Raw genomic sequence first — 20,339 nt, forward strand, 5'->3', positions numbered from 1 at the left:
CCGGTTTCCCGACTTGTTTTAATTTCACATGATCCAGCACCGAGTTATGAGGACCACCACAATTCTACTTTTATCGGAGACGCTTCCGAATAATTTCTGTTCGAATGCTACAGTATACCTCAATGTACCATTGGTTTTAATAGATCTTAACTGTGTCATTAAAAAAAAATCCAGGAAATCGTGGCTTTTTTTACACGAATTAATGTTTTGGACAAATTTATTCATTCGGGAGACAGTTTAGTTTATCTCGTTCACTCAAAGTGGAAAGATATAAGCATCGCGCAACCGTTAATAGCACAGCCCGAATATTTCCGTATGCTGATCGATATTTTCATGTGTTCGGAAAGTTCGGAAACAAAAAATAGTCGCAAAATCTGAATACGATGGATGGGGTAGCAGCTCGTAGCCCAATTCGCCGGTGCGTTGTCATGGTGAAAGAGCGCTTTTTCTCAGCCAAATGGGGCCTTTTTTCTGCAATTCGTCGTCGAATCGGCCCAATAATATGGCATAGTAGAGCTTTGTGACCGTTTTGCCCTTCTCCAAGTAGTCGATGCAGATAAAACCTTGCCAATCCAAGAAAACGGCCGATAGGGCAGTCTTCCTTCTTCCGAGCACGTTCGGCCATGTGCCGATCGTAGATTTTTGGCACTTTATCCTCCGTGGTAGCCGTTTTCAAGGCACCTGAGCGTGGCTCATCAAAAACCAACGTGTGTTAAAACCCGTTAAACCAATTTTTTATGGTCGCCATCGCAGGAGTAGAATCGCCGTACACAGCATCCAAGCGCTCTTTGACTTCACTGCCAAAAACAAAAATCGAATCACCGACCGATATTGTTTTTTTTTTTTCATTTTTTTAAAGCTCGCCGCATCACCACGACAATGGCACTTTTGCACGATAATGCGACGCCTCATCGTTCGACGTTTACCACTGATTTTTTTTTTTACGAAAAATCAAATTTTAACCGTCAACCGCCAGCGTTATCTCCTGGCGCTTGTCGGCTTCTAATTTCCCAAAAACATGTAATACACAGTATAGCCATAAATTCTGTCAGTACTTTGAAAATTTATCACAGCAAGACTAAAATAGATACAAATTACGCCCCAAGGCACAAAATAGTGTAATAAGTAAGCGTACATAGTTATTCGAAACGAACGCAACGGTTCTTCACACAAAGCCTCAGACGAATGGGCCACTCATCGATTGCTGCAGAATTGTATTCAGCGGTTACCTCTACATGCTTCTTCCACAGAGAACAATCCAATGGATTAAGTCTGGGCTTCCAGTTAACCGACGCGACGCTATGAAATCTGACACGTTTACCGATATCCAATTTTGAATTTCCTTGGCCTTATTGGGTGGCGCAGAATCCTGCTAAAAGCACCAATTATAACCCTCGAACAAGCTTTTATTCAGAGGCTCAACAGCGATCTGTAACATCTATCCATACATCGATGAGTTGGTCTTGACACCGGTTTCACAGAAAATAAATGTCAACCGCGGCATGTTAGAAAACTCCCCACCACATTACCATAAAAGGAGGGTGGTGCTCCCTTTGAACGCGTGGTGCTCGATCCTTAGCCTGATAATGACCTTCCCTACACCCGATCACTTTGGCAACCAAATTTTTCTTCGATAGAAAAGGTTTCTTTTATCCGTAAAAACGGATTTTGTGATACTCATTTTTTGCGAAGCGTTTTATCAGTTTCTTGCATCGCTGAAAACGGATTTCTTTTAATTTAGGCGTAAATAAATTGCTTTCACAGCATCTGTAGGCCCTCAACTAGAAATCATCACATAAAATACGAGTCATGGTACGTGTGGAGATGTTCATTTCACTCGCTAAATGCTTCTGTTCGCACAGCGGATTTCAATAAGCTTGTCACGAAAAGCCTGCAAAAGATTCGGCTGTCGTACAGACCTCGGACGCCCCTCTCTCGATCTTCGATGTCATTTGTTTTTCTGTACCATTGTAACGTTCGATGCACGAATCATTCACTTAAGAATCTCTTTGGCCGTCTTTCCACACCCGTATAAGGCAACATAGCCACGCGTTTCTAGTAATTGCCGAATATCATCGTTACGCTACTCACCAACAACTATCTATGGCGGTCTGGAACTTAAGTGGGGGTAAGACGGGATCCTATATTATGCCACAATTTTTCGTTTCTCATTTTTCTAGGTAAGACGTTTCACGATTTTCTGACAGAACTTATGGCTGTACTGTATATACTAGTATTAACTTAGTTTGAGTAGATATCAATATGGAGAATATTTCGAGGCCAGGACACCGTATGACTTCATGACTTTTTTCAGATTTTTCCGCTGGGTATTTTCTGAGAATGGGTCCGATAAAGAAATCATCACTTTGGACCCCCCGCAGTCCCCGCCATCCCAACAAATGACAAAACTAAGACCGGCTTCGAAAAGTACTAATTGAGATCTTTCATTTGATACCCAACATGATTTATATTCGGTGAAAAAAAATTGTACACCCCCCTTTTGCATGTATGAGAACTCCCTCCCCTCTTAAACTCAACATAGAAAGATGTAATTTACTACATGTTTGGACGTTCACAGTTCCCACTTTTTCACCGAATTCCGCGTCAATCGATAGAACCATTTCTGAGAAAAGTGCATGTGACAGACAGACGGGACAGATCTTGAGTCGACCTTAATAAGATTTTGTTTTACACACGAACAAAATTTTCGTTATGCTCGCATCAGACTAAAGGGTGCTACGCTAAAATCCAAAAAGGAAATATTTAAAAATTTTGTCCACCTTTGAGTATGACGTTCTTAAATGGTTGGGACATTTGTCGGACAAAAAAAACAAAAGATTGATTTTTTGAAATTTCTACACTAGCATAATCCCTCAATTGCACCGATATCCCCAACGATTGTAGATAACATCTTATCAATCCGGGTTAAGGCTTTCGATAAGGTTTCCTAATAAAAACGAATAAATTAATACTAACGTATCCATCATCGCAAAACGTATAATACCCAATTTAAGTTCATTACACAATCCAGAATCAAGCGAGAGCTGTGTAACTCATTCCACAACTAATTGCATAATTAGTTTTCTTGAGACTTCAATGACTGTTATCACAAAAATCAGAGTCAAACTTTGAAAAAATAACCGCTACTGTGAAATCAGCAAGTCACGAGATATAGATCAATTAAATCAACAGGACAACGTTTCAAATATTCTTAAAAATATGACCATGATGTAACTGAAAAACTGGCAACAGCACATACAGTTGAAAATATCTTATCTGTCGATTCAAGTTCCGCAGCAGAACTACATTCGATTTTTTTTGTCAGATTTCAATATTTCACTTGTTCGGAACGGTTGGAATGCATTTATCAGTAGATGACAAGCTGATTGTTATTAGAAATGTCCACCGCATGAAATATCGATTTTTGTTCATATTTTATTGACTTATTGAACACAAATAAAAAATAGATTCGCGTAGATTTAAAGAATCTAATAATTTTGCCTAAGTGTATATCTATACAAATCTGATAAATCAAAAGCTAGCCCCATTTTTCATCCAAGATGTTTTTATAATATTAGGTTTTTGCCATAGCATTGCGTCAAATATCACGTAAACCTTCGAAACGCAACCTCATATTTTTCTCACAAAACCTCCATCTCACAACTTTCAATTCAATGAACCTCAATTGTCTTTATTGTGAAACTTACTCCCGCTATAGAATGACGTTCCAACAAGTATGTATACCTTAAGATGTGACTATATATTATCAACACATTACTTGAATTTCATTTTTGCATCAGCCAAAAGAAATTACTAAACCCAATGCCTACGCGCATCTGTATTCGTACGTATCTGAACATCAACATTCATTCTCATGACTGAATGCATACTCCATGGCGAAATCTAAACAGATAAGAGGTCTCGCAAAAATCTGAGAGGTACGCAAAAAATCAAGTATAACACCACTGAATGGTGTTAGATTGGTTTTAATCAGTCCCCCATTGACTTATGAATTAGATTAAACGTAAAACGAATTGATTAACAGCAAGTTCCAATTGAAAAATACAACGGCTGTGCATATATTTAACTTTGGACTTTCTGATTAAGGCTCTGAAAGAAGATCCGTAGTAATATGACACTAGTAAAACTGATGCAGATAAGAAGGAGGAGATAAGAATGTCTTATGATGCGATAATTTAAAATTTGTACTTGAGAAACATTGCGTTGTTTAGAGGCTTAATTGTTGAAGATAAACACGGGTTGATTCGGGTTGGTCTATTTGCACCAGCGATAACGTCAATTACAGTTAAAGATTGTTTGATATTGTTAATTGTAAATTCAATCAAATGAAGATGTCAAATAACAGTTCAGTTTCGTTGGTTGATATTTAATTTATAGGTTTCAACTTCTTTGCAATAACATTCAGAAGGTCATTCTCAATCAAAATCAGTTTATATAAAAACGTTAAAAACTAGATTAATATTCTTTAGATTACCAAATAAGGATTGAATTAAATTATTTAACTGTTTTTAATTCATATTTAGTTTAGTTTAGTATACTGGGGGGAGCCGCAACTCCGAGCACTCAGTCCATTGTTAGGCCCATTGTATTATCCCCGTAAATTGCCTATTCAATGGCTACCCGCCTACGGTGTTCGCAGGCTTTAGCGAATCTGAGAAAATTCTCCAGAGGCCAAAGAGTGTGCAGATTCTTCATTGAAGAAAACCTTGCCAAGGTGTCTTCATCTGAGATCTGAGGATGCCGGGCAGCTGCATAAAAAATGCAGGGCCGTCTCCTCCTCCTCCTCACATTGACACATATAGCCGAAACCACTACCCGAATCTTTTCCATATGGTAGTTTAAGGAGCAGTGTCCCGTTAAAAGCCCTACTAGTGTTTTCATGTCCCACTTCTTAAGGGACAACAAAAACGCCGCTCTAGTAGCTCTAGGCTCTTTCACAAGGATTTTCGCTTGCCCCTCTATATTCCTAAAATCAGACCCAGAGTAGGATGACTTGAACGTACCACCCAAAATAACCCGCGTATTTCTACACTGTTCTACCAACATAGATGTTGCCACTTAAGAAAAGACCTTGATGGCGACTTGGATGTCGGGCAGAATGGCTTTGAAAAGCCTTCAGTATCAACTATACGACTCGACTACACTATGCATATCCGGAATACTCCCATACTCCCAATTCTGATTCTATTTTTGAGTCGTTGGTAAAGGATACTGTTTCGTAACGCTGCAACATATCACCCCACTCTATCCTGGCTAGAAAACCGATAGAAAAATGTCCCTTGAAGCTCGGCTTCCGTTGGGAACTTCACTTCCGCCATAAAGTTATTACAGTTGTGTAGCCAGACTCACGAAGACCCCATCTCCTCAGGAAAGTCATCTTGCATGACTATATTGCCGATATACCAGGTGTACAAGCTTAAATCCGCTGTTTGCTCACAGATGGCGTCAGCGAGCGTATCAAGCTGGTATGAGCACGCCATATTTTTTTTAGAAAGACATTTGTCAACAATTGTCAGATCATATCATCAGCGATTTCATGCAAAAACATATTTTTTCTCTTCGTTTCGTTCTCGTCCAGTTTTGTTCTCGGAAAAAAAGCATTTCCGGGAAGCTCTACTTTTTTGCTTCAATTCGAAGAAATCAGCCGCTGAATCGCATCGAATGCTTGTAAAGACCTACGGCGACAATGCTCTATCGGAAACAACGTGCCGAGACTGGTTCCGTCGGTTCAAAGATGGCGATTTCGATCTGAGCGACGAGGAGTGTGAAAATCGGCCCACGAAAGTTAAGGACCAGGAATTAGAGGCTCTTTTGAAAGAAGACGATACTCAAGCGCAGAAAATGCTCGCCAAGAAATTAAGTGTTTCTCAACAAACCGTTTCCATGCGTCTATGTGCAATAGGTAAGGTTCGAAAGATCGGAAAATGGATACCGCATGAATTGAACGATAGCCAGATAGAGCGGCGGCAAAGCATTGTGACTGGCGACGAAAAGTGAATTTATTTCGAGAATCCTAAAGGAAAAAAATCGTGGGTTGATGCCGGCCAACGAGCGACATCTTCCGAAGACCAAATCGCTTCGGACGGAAGGAATCGGCGGGGTATTGCCTACTAGGAACTGCTGGTGAAACTGTCGATCCCCACCCACCCATAAAATTGCATCGTGCTCTGAATGAAAAACGGCCGGAATATCAGCAAAGACATGAAAAGCTGATTTCCTTTCATGATAATGCTCCGTCGCACACGTCGAAAAAAGTTCAAAACTACTTAGAAACGCTCAACTAGGAGATACTACCCCATCCCGCTTATTCACCAGGAGCTGGCCCCATCCGACTATCATCTGTGTTCATCGATGGGTCACTCGCTCACTGAGCAACACTTCAATTCTTACGCAGACGTCGCAAAATGGCTTGATAAGTGGTTTATCTCGAAACATCAACAGTTTTATTGGCATGGTATTTATAAATTACCCGAAAGACGGAAAAGCAAGAATAAAGTTTTTTTTTGATTCCTACAAAAAAGATGTATTATTTAAAAAAAAAAAAAAAAAACGGATGTAAACTTGTGCACCTGGTAGTCGCCCTTAACCTTCAATTCTTCAATTTAACCGGGGGTGCAGGATCACACTCAGATACTTTACATTGAGGAACGTCAATTTAGCCGCCGAAGTGGAATTCGATTATCCTTCCCTTGGTAGTACATAATGCCGGCTTCTTTTTGGTTGGACTTATGCGGTGTCCGTATCTTGCATACCTTTCGAAATGCGCCCTTCATAATATCACTCAGAACGAAAGAACACATTCCGATTAACGACTGCCTTAGTAAGGAACTCCAGACATTCCAGTTTTGCACCGGGGTCCACCAATTCGATATCATTAAAAGCTGTCTGGCGTCCTGACCTACGCTATCGCTTGATCTCAGGCAGGTTACAACCTATTGAGCCGGATTCTATCCACAACCAGACGTTATAGTAGCTACGGAATCGTCCACCCATACAATCCCTGTCTATTGAATTAGAGCCAATCAATTTTTTTTACAATTCTCTGGAAATTTTATCTGTGGCATTATGAAAATGGGAATGCTCCTTCTTAACAATAAATCTATCAGTAAAATACCCTTAACCCTTTTTCAAAGGCAGTTTTATTACCTCACCTCCTTTTTACCTAATCTTTGAGATTTTCCTAAAGATATTTGAACTAATTAAGAAAAGCATTTTTCAATATTCTTTTATACATTTTTGGAAAATAATTATTGGTAATTTACTGAAGAGTTATGTGAAATTGTTTGAAGATACAGAAAAACTGTGGAGTGTTAAATTCGTAAAAAAATTTTCTGTGGTTCGGTAAAATTTCAAAATGGGAAGGCGTAAGAACATTAATCCTGGAAAAAGGGAGTGCAATACTGGCTTTATCAAGCACCAACATGCTTTCCTTCCGAAATATCGCAAAGAAGGAAAACGTTTCCTATCAAACACTGAGCACAATCATCAGGATACATCCATCATGAAGGACAAGTCCGCAACAAACGGTAAAGTTGCTGCTTTAAAAGGGAAACTACTTCTCAGAACTACTTCCCGCAGAATCATTGAAAAGGCTTGTGAGGAGGTTTTTTTCTACTTTAAAGACTGCATCAGGGGCTTTAAGAAGGGAAAATACACATTTCGTAAATGACATTAAGGAGAAGGCATTACTAACAAAATTTAAGATCGAAAAGACCGGCAAAAAAGCTTAAACTAACCACGAAAATGAAGAACATTTTTTGGTCTCATTTGGGAAGCATTGTGCAACGAATGTAGGCTGCAGGCGGTTAGTGGACCGCCAATATGTTCGAAAAAGACCATCACAACGATACAATGAAGAATGCGTCCTGCGACGATAAAAAATCGACCAGCAACGTTGTTCTGGTCAGTTATCTTCGCCGATGGACTTGGACCCGTATATTTTGTGCAAGGAACAATGGACCCCCGCCAGTACCTGCCTGTCACTGCCTAAATCTTGATTTCTTATTTTAATTATCTGAGGCGTGTGTGCGTGTATGCTGGAGAAGCTACAGCTTCTGAACACTCAGGCCGTGTTGGCCTATTGTACTCGCCACCACCCCCGTCTAACCGAATATTCCCGATTCGTTAACGTATCGCAGGATTTCCGTTAGTGGATGTGATGCTACCCGTCGCAATTGGAGAACATCGGCACCAAAGATCTGATGCCTGATGCGTCCATAGCCGGGGCATTCACATAGGAAATGCTCCGTGGATTCCGCTTCCTCATTACAGGAGGGACACGTATCATCTTGAGTAATTCCTATTCTGAACATATGGCCAGCTAGTTAATTATGGCCTGTCAGAATGCCCACAATACACCTGCAAGTCCTCCGACTTTTCGACAGGATAAGCTTTGCGGTACGTATGTTCGGTTCTGACAGGAAATGTTTGGTGTGTCGAGCAGAATTTAGGTTCTGCCACCTGTTATTATGGGAAACTTATTCCCAGTTTTTGAAAACAGACTTAACCAATGCTACTGACACTCCAATTGCTGGCTCCGATCCCGGCATAGGGGAGATTGACCGCTCTTTCGCTAAAGAATCCGAGATTTCATTTCCCTCTACGCCACAGTGACCAGGTACCCAGAGTAGTTCCACCGTATTGAATCTAAAGATAACGAGTTCAAACAGTTTCTGCATTCCTGAACGATTTTCGAGGTGATCAAAGGACTATTCAATACCCTCAATGCAGCTTGGCTGTCACTGCAGATTGCGATGCGCCTGCCCTTCGACCGCTCGTCAATCACCCAGTTTCCCGCCCTTAGGATCGCATAAATTTCGGCTTGAAAAACCGTTGCATATTGTCCCAAAGGAAAAGCCCACTTCTCATTTTTATTCGAGAGGTAGACTCCGGCTCCAGAACCCTCTTCTGTTTTTGAGTCATCGGTGTAGAAGACTTCCGTATATCCCGCCACGCATTCCTCGGCGTCTTCCCAGTCCTATCTACGCTTTAAGGTAACTTCATATCTTCTACCAAACAGATGTATGGGGACACGAGAATCGGAAGGCATTGTAAGAACCGGATTCAGTCCACCCAGTAACTCCTCCAATGCTCTGTGCCCCCCACATCCGTTGTTTCCCCATAGATTTAATCGAATTAGTCTATTAGCTGCTCTCATTGCAGTCGCTTTGAATAAATATATCCAGGGGCTGCAAATTGATTACTGCATTCAGAGCTGCGCCGGATGTAGTGCTTATTGCACCAGTGATACCCAGACACACAGTTCTTCGCAGTGCGGCTAGTTTACGGTGAAAACCATTTTGTCTCACCTTAACCCACCACACTACGGATGCATATACGAACATCGGCCTAATGATGGCAGCATATATCCACATTACCACATGAGGCCTGAGTCACCATGTCGAGGCAAAGGTCTGTCTGCACAGCCCATAAGCTGTGAGTGCTCGTTTCATCTTTACTTCTACATGTTTGTTCCAAAGAAGTTTTTTATCTAAATGACTCCCAGATATTTCACTTCTTCGGAGAGTTGAAGGGTAGTACCCCTCATCTCAGGGAGGCAAAGTCCATCCAGTTTTCTCCTTTTTGTGAATAAAACCATTGTGGTTTTATTTGGATTAACTGACAGACCATGTCTGAGGCACCAGCTGTCTATCAAATCAACGGCACGTTGAATATTCCTACACACCGTTCCAAGACCCCGATCAACAGCAAGCACAGCCACGTCATCAGAATAAGCGTGGGCGTGTATTGGCAAATTTTGCAGTTCGCATAGTAGTGAGTCGATCAGCATACTCCACAGAAATGGCAAAAGCACACCTCCTTGGGGGCAACCCTTCGTTGCTTCTGCAGTCAGATAGCAATCGACAGATACCTCAGCGCACAGCAATCTCTGCGTTAGCATAGCATGAATCCACTTAATTAAAGCATCATCAACACCATGCGCTCTAGCGGCATCACAAAGTTTTTGAAAAGGCGCACATTCAAAACTTCCTTCAATGTCCACGAACACCCCCATCGCGTACTCACCATTCAAAGTTCCATCCTCTATCTTTGTGACCAAAGAATGAAGAGCAGACTCACAGGGCTTTCCACGTTGGTAAGCATGTTTTCACTAAGTGGGTGTGACCTAAGTGCGTTTCCACGAATGTGACGCTCCATCAGTCTCTCCAGACCTTTCAGCAAGAATGAAGTCAAGCTGATCTGTCTGAAGTTCTTTGGATTAGAATAGTCATCTTTCCCAGGTTTCGGTATGAAGACTACCTTAACCTGTTGCCAAAAGGAAGGCACGTAGCCCAGAGCAAAATATCCTCGAAAAATATTTCTTAGAGGTCGCTCTAAATGCTCCATACCTTCCTTTAACATTGCCGGATAGATTATCTGAGGCACTGCGGATTTTTTACGTTATATCCTCCCTTAATTTGATAAATACCTGCAATATCCCGATTCTTTCTTGGTCTGGCAATTTCCCCGATCTTTGGAGCCTGTGGAATTCGAAAGTTTGTTCCTTCCCTAATCCCATTTTATAGGTGCTCAGGGCAAAAATTATCGATTATCTGAGAAAATAACGATGATATCAAAGACATGAGTAACCGCTGCTAAGAAAGCATGCCAAAGGAAACTGAATTTAGAGAAAAAACGTTAGTGATGCTAATTTGATGAACTGGGGCTGTAGAGGACCAAAAATTCTTAGGAGGATTCTCCTCTCGAACGCGGCTAAGAGCTCGCAATTTTTCTTGCTAAGGACCCAAGTCTCCGAGGAATAGATAAGGACTGGCAAGATTATAGGTTTGTACAGTAAGAGCTTTGACCCTATGGTGAGACGTTTCGAGCGAAACAGCCAACAACCTTTCGCGAATTTCATCGTCATAGCTGTTATCGGTTGTGAGGTTCGACCCTAGATATGAGAAATTTTCAACGGTTTCAAAATTGCAGTCTCCTATCTTTATTGTTTTCGTTTGACCATTGCGATTCGATATTGTTGATTCTTTGTTCTTTGGCACTGTCATTGCCAACATATACTTCATCTTGCCTTCATTAATGTGCAGCCCAAAATCTTGCGGCGCTCGCTCGATCTAGATGGAGGTAGATTGTACATCTCTGGTTATTCTCCCCGTAATATCAATATCGTCAGCATAGGCCAGTAGTTTAGTGGCCTTATAGTGGGATGCGTCTCTACTCACAGATCTGATCAAATAGATTCTTCGCAGATAAGATTGGATCAGCCTGGTTCTCCTGGCACTCCTCAAATTCTCGATTTCTATGGTGCTTTAGTATTTAATGAATTATATACTGTTAAACTTAATTTTATTTAAAGAACAAAATTAATTTCATAAACTAACACAATTCATAAAAACTTTTTATATCTCAAAATGTAAGCGGAGTGCAGATGCCGATTCCTGTTTTTTCTCTATGTCGTTGCCAGCCGAAATCCAGCAATTGTTTTTTTTTTTAAATGACATTCTGCCGTCCCTTCATGGCACTCTGCTCTCCACTCCTGTGGCGAGGTCTAAACTGAGTGGAGAGCGCCGGTAACGTCATTTGTCCGCTCGTATTCGCAACATTCGAAATAAATTTCAAATGCCGCGAATCCTGCCGCGTCACATCACTCCGCCTCCAGATGAAACCGAGGGGTTTCAGCGATCGAATCTCGAACTGTGTTCCCTATCAGTCCTTGAAGCGAACGCGCCGTTGTTTTGGGATGCACACAGGCTTCAGCCTAAACAGGGAGATCGCCTTTTTGTGTCAATCGATCTCGAGCTGGAAGGAATGTTCTCCCTGCTCGAGAACGCGATACGGGCCTTCATAAGAAAGTTGTAGCGGCTTCCGGACGGCATCCATCCTGACCAGGACGTGCGTACACGTGTCCAGTTCCTTGGACGCACAGAATGTTGGGTGGGAGGATTCGCCTTGATGCGTCGAAGATTGTCTCTCAGCAGACGCACCAACGCCGACTCTGTGAGACCCGATCTCTTATCGAAGACCGGATCACTTGGGAGTCTCGGGTTCTCGGGTTGTACGTAGGCCGAGTAGGACGAGAGGCAAGACTTGGGTCCAAGACGGATCGTCGCGTGCCATAATGGCGGCTTTCAGCGTCCGGTGCCAACGTTCTAGCTTCCCGTTGGATTGCGGGTGGTATGCAGTAGTCCGCTGGCGTTTAAACCCCAGGAATTTGCCTAACTCCGAGAAAAGGATGGACTCAAATTGCATTCCCTGGTCAGTAATGATCATTGCAGGGACGCCAAAGCGAGGTATCCACTCTCGACAGAGGACTTCGGCACAAGATTGCGCCGTAATGTCTTTCAGAGGTATTGCCTCAGGCCACCGCGTTAACCTGTCGATGATTGTGAGGCAATACTTTGAACCGTGCGAGTCTCACAAAGGCCTTACTATGTCGAGGTGTGGTGCGGGGGAATGAACCCACTTCTTCCCTTACATGCCTGGTGACTTCACACTTTTGGCATGCAATGCACTCTTTAGCCCAGGAGTTGACATCCTTGTTCATAATGGGCCAGAAGTATTTATCGGTGACTAACCGATTTGCTGACCTGATGCCTGGATGCGCTAAGTCATGAACCGCGTGGAACACTTCCTTGCGAAAGGTAGCCGGAATGAATGGCCGGGGTCCCTTTTCCGAGTCTTCGCAGCAGAGAGAGGGGTTCGAGCCGAATATGGGCAACTCCCGAAATTTGTATTTGGGGTTGGATTTGAGGCTCTGAAGTGCTGCGTCATCCTCCTGCGCCTTGGCAATAGCCGAGAAATCGAGTGAGGCGGAGATGTTAACTTCAGAGACAAAGCGCCAGCAACTATATTATCCTTGTCGGACACGTGCTGGATGTCTGACGTAAACTGGCTCAGATGTCGAAGCTGACGAGAGGATGCCTTGTCGGGCTTTTGTTTCAAAGCATATGCGAGAGGCTTATGGTCCGTGAACACTGATCGGCCTGCCTTCAAGGGAGAAGTGGAAATATTTGATGCTCAAGTACGCGGTAAGCAGATCACGATCGTAGATACTGTAATTCCGTTGAGCGGGTTTCAACTGCCTAGAGAAGAAGCTCAACAGCTGCCAGACGTGATTCACCTTTTGGTGAAGAGCAGCACCTACTGTGATGTCAGAGGCATCAACAAAAACGGCTAGAGGTGCATCTTGCAGTGGAAATGCCAAGAGTTGCTATAAAAGATTTGCGGAGGTTCTTGGGCATGCTAAACTTCTATCGTCGTTTCCTGCCCAAGGCCGCCCAACAACAGTCCGTTTTGAACGCGTACTTGTCTGGCCCCAAAACTAAGGACACACGAGAGATCGTGTGGTCTGAAGAGGCTGTACGCGCGTTCAATAATTCCCGACAGCGCCGGTGGCGTCGTCTGTCCGCTAGTATTTGCAACATTCGAAATAAATTTGGAATGCTGCGAATCCTGCCGGGCCACAGTGCCTCCTTTGAGGTAGGCGTTCTACGGGGAAGTGCCCTAAAGCACGGATACAGAAGATGTGAGGGTGATTGTATAAAAGTCCTCCCCTAAATCGCCCAATCAAGCCATAAATTGCATGTTCGAAATTATTTTATTTTCTTAGGATAAGTAATGATTCCTTGCACCAACAAAATTTGTTTCCATCGCGTCAGGACTCTGTTCAATTGAAACCATTTTCCATTAAGCGCTGGGACGAGGCCTACGCGTATTGCAGTTTCTCATTCATATGCCATTATGAAAAGCTGGAAAAGCAACGGAACATGACTGAACAAGTTGAAATTCTGCACTTGTTTGTGGATCAGGTGTAAGCTACGCACACCCACCACTTATACCGCTACCTAGAGGTGCTGGAGATTTCCAGAAATTTCGATCGGCGGCTGCCAGGTAGTTTTCCGATCTACGTCACTAAAAAAAATGCCAGACGTTTTGGCGGCTGCCAAAGATCGCAATGAATCGTTTGTGGATGCGATTACGCAAATATTCGACGACACTGCGTGGAAAGTTCAAGAACGGACCTGTCCGTCCAAGCGAAGATAAGTGATTGAGTCCAAATCGTACGCCCTCAAGCCCTTACGTCAGAATAGACTCCAGCCAATGAGGATGCCGGAATTTCCACTGCGCAAAAGCGTTCAGATCTTGAACCTGTTCTTGCTCAGTCGCAAAGTTCGCAGGACCAACATATTGAATCCTCTAAAAAAACCTGAGAAAACATCTTGAAAACCATTCATCCATTCAAAACTAACCACACATTAAACTCACTTCACACGCAGCAGTCCATGCACTATTTTCAAACCTTAACCAATAAATTTCACATCGAACTCTTCCATTCAAAATATACTCCACCATTTTGAATTTCATCATCTTTGAAAACATCGGAAATTTTTCGAAAGGAAATATACATCCACATCACACGATATAACTTACCCGGATGCTTCTGATCACTTTTTAGGCTTTTAGTATACTCGTCACAAAACAAATTAATCTTTAAATTTACTGAGAATACACCATTTAAGAATTTTTTCGTTCCCGCACTGACAGCAGACGATATTTCTTATAAGACAGAAATCCACGAATGAAGTCAACGAAACTTATGCAGTTAAAGATGGCCGGCGTGAAGATTTGGTTGGCCATATTCAAGCGGGAACAAATTTGAACGAAACGAAAAGTTTCGCGCAATAGATTTAAATTTTATATAAAGCTATTGGCAATATACCGTGTATTGTATGATGGTGTTTATTGACGAAAAAGAAAAAAATTATTTATGGCAAAAAACCTGAGTAAGTAGACAAAGTGTAGGAAGGTTAAATCCACTTTAGTTTATTAATTTAGGTCTCCCGTTCGGTCTTTTTCGGAGTAGAGGACACCCTACCAGATTCCTTCTTTTTAATCATTTTCCTCCGATTTCATTTTAAAAGGACTACGCTTCAATTTCGGTATCGCTCATAGATTTCGTCGTTATGTAGGCTACGGAATCGTCCATCCTCATGTAGAGGGCCAAAAATTCTTCGGAGGATTCTTCTCTCGAACGCGGCCAAGAGTTCGCAATTTTTCTTGCTAAGAATCCAAGTTTCCGAGGAATACATGAGGACTGGCAAGGTAATTGTCTTGTACAGCGCTTTGACCGTATGGCGAGACGTTTCAAGCAGAACAGTTTTTGTAAGCTGAAATAGGCTCTGTTGGCTGACAACAACCGTCCGCGGATTTCCTCATCGTAGCTGTTATCGGTTGTGATTTTCAACCCTAGATAGGAGAAATTGTCAACGGTCTCAAAGTTGTATTCTCCTATCCTTATTCTTCTTCGTGTTTGTGTTTGACCAGTGCGGTTTGATGTTGTTGGTTGATTCGTCTTCGGTGCTGACGTTGCCACAATATACTTTGTCTTGCCTTCATTTTTGTGCAGCCCAAGATCTCGCGCCAGTCGGCGCCTGTTCGATCTGGATGAAGGCAGTTTGTACGTCTCGGGTGGTTCTTCCGATGATGTCGATATCGTCAGCATAGGCCAGTAGTTGGGTGGACTTAAAGAGGATCGTATCTCTTGCATTTACATCAGTATCACGGATCACTTTCTCGAGGGCCAGGTTAAAGAGGACGCATGATAGGGCATCCCCTTGTCGTAGACGGTTGTTGATGTCGAATGGTCTTGAGAGTGATCCTGCTGCTTTTACCTGGCCTCGCACATTGGTCAGGGCCAGCCTAGTCAGTCTTATTAATTTCGTCGGGATACAGAATTCTCTCATGGCCGTGTACACTTTTACCCTGGCTATGCTATCAATGGTTTCGAATATAAGCCGAGTGGGAGGACTGTCGATTACTCTGGCACAAGCGGAAGAGGAAAGACTTATCAAAAAATGAACGGCAGTTGTGAAGCACATGCGATCGTCGGTAAGGGGGTGAAAAACGGGCTAATGGAACTGGAAGAGCTCCTGGACAGGATTTCATACTATAGGCGAACATGGAAAGTAAGACAAAATCCTCAGGATCAGAAACAACCGCGCTTCCCGAGGAGAACACCACGAGTACCAAACGGATCGCTGACAGCCCATTGCAGAGCGAACTTGGTAAAAAACGAAAGGAGGAAGGGACAGCTGAAGGAGACTTCACTCAGGTACTCAGGCGAAGAGGATCAAAAGACAACAACACGTCGCGCCATCAGAAAAACCTCTGCCTAAAACTAAGGCGGACACGAAGGACGGAGTGCCAAAAGAAAAGGTGGGGAGACGAAGGAGGACTAGACCGCCAGCTTTGCTTATTAGGCCGACAGGAGGCAAGACTTTTGCGGAAGTCCTCAGTGAAATCCGATACAAAATCAAACCCGAAGACAACGGAGCGGAGGTGTCTTCCATACGTAAAACGAAGGGTGGTGGAGTCTTAGTCGAACTAGGCCCGAAGACTATAAATAAAGTCACGTTCTGTGAAGCAGTCAAGGGGCTTCTAGGAGAAAAAGCTTTGGTTTCTAGCCTGGAACCCATGTGTGCTTTAGAAATTCGAGACCTTGACTGTCTCACGGAAAAGAACGAGGTAGAAGAGGCCATCAAACGCGAATGCCCGGAGGTAACCAATGTCCGGATTGGTATCACCCCCGCAAACTCCCGAGGCCAAAAACTCGCTGTGGTGGAAGTTGCCGAGCAATACGCGAGGAAGCTTCTAAACAGCGGGAAAATAAGAATTGGTTGGGTAGTGTGTAGGATACGAATTCGGGCCGCCCCAACCAAATGTTACAGATGTTTGGACTATGGGCACACATCTGCAAACTGTCGGGGACCTGACAGAAGGGCAACATGCCGTAAATGCGGTCAGGATGGCCATAAAGCGAACAGCTGCAATGAAAAGGAAAGCTGCGTCCTATGCAGGGACCGTGGCGCGACTGATGAGAGCATTGCGCACACTGCGGGATCGGGGCGGTGTCCAGCTTTCAGAGCAGAACTGGAAAGAGCTAGGATACGGTCAACATGATTCGCATCCTACAAATCAATATGCACCGGAGTGCAACCGCTCACGAGTTGCTAGCGCAGTTCGCTGCGGAGACCAAAGCTGATTTAGTACTCATCAGTGAGGAGTACCGAAACAAGGGCCCAGATTCATGGCACCCAGACATATCAGGTACCGCTGCCATCTGGGTTCGGGACGGCACCCTCCTGGGGGTTCTTGCCCAAGGCCGAGGGGACGGCTTTGTCTGGATTCGGTGTTCAGGGATAACGTTTTTTAGTGTCTATCTTACGCCGAATGTGACGATGCCGGACTTTCGTCGGAGGCTTGAGCCTTTGGAGGACGCTATCTTAAGCACGGATGGGCGGATCCTGGTCGGAGGTGACTTCAATGCTAGGGCACTTGAATGGGGCATGCCTCACACAGATTCCAGAGGGAAACGAATTCTGGAAATGGCGGCGAGAACAGGACTGGTAGTTCTAAACACCGGATCCACCCCAACGTTCCGGCGCCCGGGCCGCGAAGGAAGCATTCCAGACGTAACCTTCGCATCGGAATCACTGATGTCGCTGGTGGACGGGTGGCGAGTTCTGGAAGACTTTTCGGCAAGTGACCACCAATACATTGCTTTCGAAGTGGTGGACACAAACTCTCGGTGTGCGCCACCCCAGCGATCTTTCTGTGTGTGGAACGTCGCGAAAGTGAACGCCGGGAAGTTTGTCGAAACTCTGGGAACAGGTGGGGCCACGCTGAAGGGTACTCCTGGGAGCGGTGGCGCCGCAGCTGACACTGTCGTAAATTCAGTTATGAACCTGATAACGACGGTCTGTGGAGCCTCCATGCCCAGGAAGACATCGAGGCGCGGCAAACCTTCCATGTATTGGTGGACAGTGGAAATCGCAGAGCTCCGGAAGGAATGTCACAGGCTTAACGCAACGTCTAGGTGACCGGGAGGAGGCATGTACCATAATGATGGAGTACAAATCAGCCAAAAGGAGACTCCGCATCGCAATAAGCAAGAGCAAAGCTCGCTGCTGGCAAGACCTGATCGATGAGGTGAATGGGGATCGTGGGGACTCGGTTACAAACTTGTAACCCGAAAAATCGGGGCTCTGCGGAAACCCTGTTCACTTAAGGCCGAGCAGATGGACCGCATTGTGAGGGCACTCTTCCCTGCACACCCCGTATGGGATGGTGACGTCGGCGCGGAGAGCGCAGAGGACTGTCCACTTTTCTCTGTAAAAGAGTTGGAACAGGCAGTCCTCTCTATGAAAAACAAGAAGGCGCCAGGACCCGATGGTATTCCAGCAGAGGTGTACAAACTGGTATTCCAACACCGGCCAGACCTACTGCTCGGCGCATTCAACGCTTGTCTGAAAGAGGGCATCTTCCCTGCTCGTTGGAAAGTTGCGAGGCTTGCGCTGATCCCTAAAGGGAAAGGCGATCCCGAACTGCCGTCTTCATATCGCCCACTATGTATGCTTGATACTGCTGGGAAAGTGCTCGAAAAGCTCATCAGAAGTAGACTCACTGAAGCGATACGCGCTGCCGGAGATTTATCTCCCCGGCAGTTTGGTTTTAGAGCAGGGAGATCGACAATTGATGCTGTCATGCAGGTCGTGGACGCCGTTCGACGAGCAGAGGCACATAGCCGCCGAACTCGATGGGTGGTGCTCCTCGTAACGCTTGACGTCAGAAACGCCTTCAATTCCGTAAGATGGAAAGACATTCTAGGCACACTAGAGAATACCTTCAACGTGCCGAACTATCTCTTACGGATTTTGAGGGACTATCTGAGGAACCGCTCCCTGCTCTATGAAACACTAGAGGGTCAAAGGTGGATGGAGGTCACATCGGGGGTAGCACAGGGATCCATCCTAGGGCCGGACCTCTGGAACGCTACCTATGACAGTCTGCTTAAACTCGTCATGCCAGAAGAGTCGCGCCTGGTCGGCTATGCAGATGATGTCGCAGCGCTTGTTGCTGGACGCACTGTCGAACAGGCGCAAAGTAGACTCGGCATATTGATGCGACGGGTAAGTGGATGGATGACTACTCATGGTTTTAACCTTGCACTGGAAAAAACCGAAGTAGTCATCCTGACTAAGAAGAGAATTCCGACCCTGCGTCCCATATCGTTCGACGAGTCGATAATCGAGTCAAAATCGGCGGTAAAGTACCTCGGGTTGACTCTTGACTCAAAGATGAGTTTTTCTGAGCAAATCCAAGCAGCAGCGAACAAGGCTGCGGCTGGAGTTTCGGCGTTAAGTAGGCTAATGGCAAACATTGGGGGTCCTACGTCTAGTAGGCGACGTCTCCTGATGAGCTCAACGCAGTCTGCCCTGCTCTATGGTGCAGAGGTATGGGCTGGCGCTCTTAACAAGGAGGTATATCGTAGACGCCTCGCGCAAGTACAGAGACGGGGAGCTTTACGGGTGGCGTCTGCGTACCGCACAGTCTCTGAACCGGCCGTGATGGTGATCGCGGGAGTTATCCCCGTTGCCCTTCTTGCTATACAAGCGCAAGGGAGATGAGCCAAGGGAGGTGGTTGCTCGCGAAGAACGGCAACACACTCTAGACGAGTGGCAGCTCTCTTGGCAAAATGAAACTAGAGGCAGATGGACTGCGCGGCTCATCGGCAACTTAGGTGCGTGGCTGAATCGGAAGCATGGTGAGACTGACTATTTCCTTACCCAATTTTTAAGTGGGCATGGAAATTTTCAGTCTTACCTGCACAAGATTGGAAAGGCGCGTTCTCCGGATTGTGTGTTTTGCAATGGAGTTGTGGACGATGCCCACCACACTTTTTTTTCTTGTGGAAGGTGGGATGGGGTTCGTCAGCAGCTCTATTTAAACACAGGGGATCTCTCTCCAGACAACATTGTGGAAGAGATGCTGATAGCTGGAACCGTGTTGCCCATTACGTTCGGGCCCTTCTCGTTGCTAAGAAGATAGAACTCGACCGGTGGAGGAGCCGGATGGCAGGGGGTTCCTTGAACTGACAGTTCCCTTCCTCCTCTCCCCCCCCCCCCGTTGGTGAAAGGAATTCCCTGATTTGAAGGCTCCGCAAAGCGGGAGAGTTCGGGGGCTGGCCCTAAGTAATGTGACAAACGGTTCCAGGCTAGCTCTCTGACGATGGGGAGGTGTTTAGTTGGTAGTCCGATGACGTACCGAATCGGGAGTCCAACACTGTGTGCGTAAATGCATTCACCTACCCTACCCCAAAAAAAAAAAAAAAAAAAAAATGCTATCATAGGCGACTTTAAAGTCGATGAATAGATGGTGCAACTATTGTCCATATTCCAACAGGTTTTCCATCGCCTGCCGCAGAAAGAAAATCTGATCTGTTGGTGATTTGTCTGAAGCCTCTTTGGTATGGGCCAATGGTGTTCTGGGCGTATGGGGCTATCCGACCTAGAAGGTAGAGG

At 44.8% G+C, this 20,339-nt stretch overlaps 1 protein-coding gene across 1 annotated transcript in view; it reads right to left on the reverse strand.

Moving 5' to 3' along the window:
- LOC119659972 (cyclin G-like) overlaps positions 1 to 14,564 on the reverse strand; it is a 55,683-nt gene extending 41,119 nt beyond the window's left edge. The window contains exon 1 of the mRNA XM_038068336.1: positions 14,410 to 14,564. The gene's annotated coding sequence lies outside the window, so the exon portion shown is untranslated. The remainder of the gene's footprint in view (positions 1 to 14,409) is intronic.
- Positions 14,565 to 20,339: the final 5,775 nt, after the last annotated feature.

This window comes from Hermetia illucens, chromosome 6 (genome assembly GCF_905115235.1).
Source record: "Hermetia illucens chromosome 6, iHerIll2.2.curated.20191125, whole genome shotgun sequence".
Classification (NCBI taxonomy): Eukaryota; Metazoa; Arthropoda; class Insecta; order Diptera; family Stratiomyidae; genus Hermetia; species Hermetia illucens.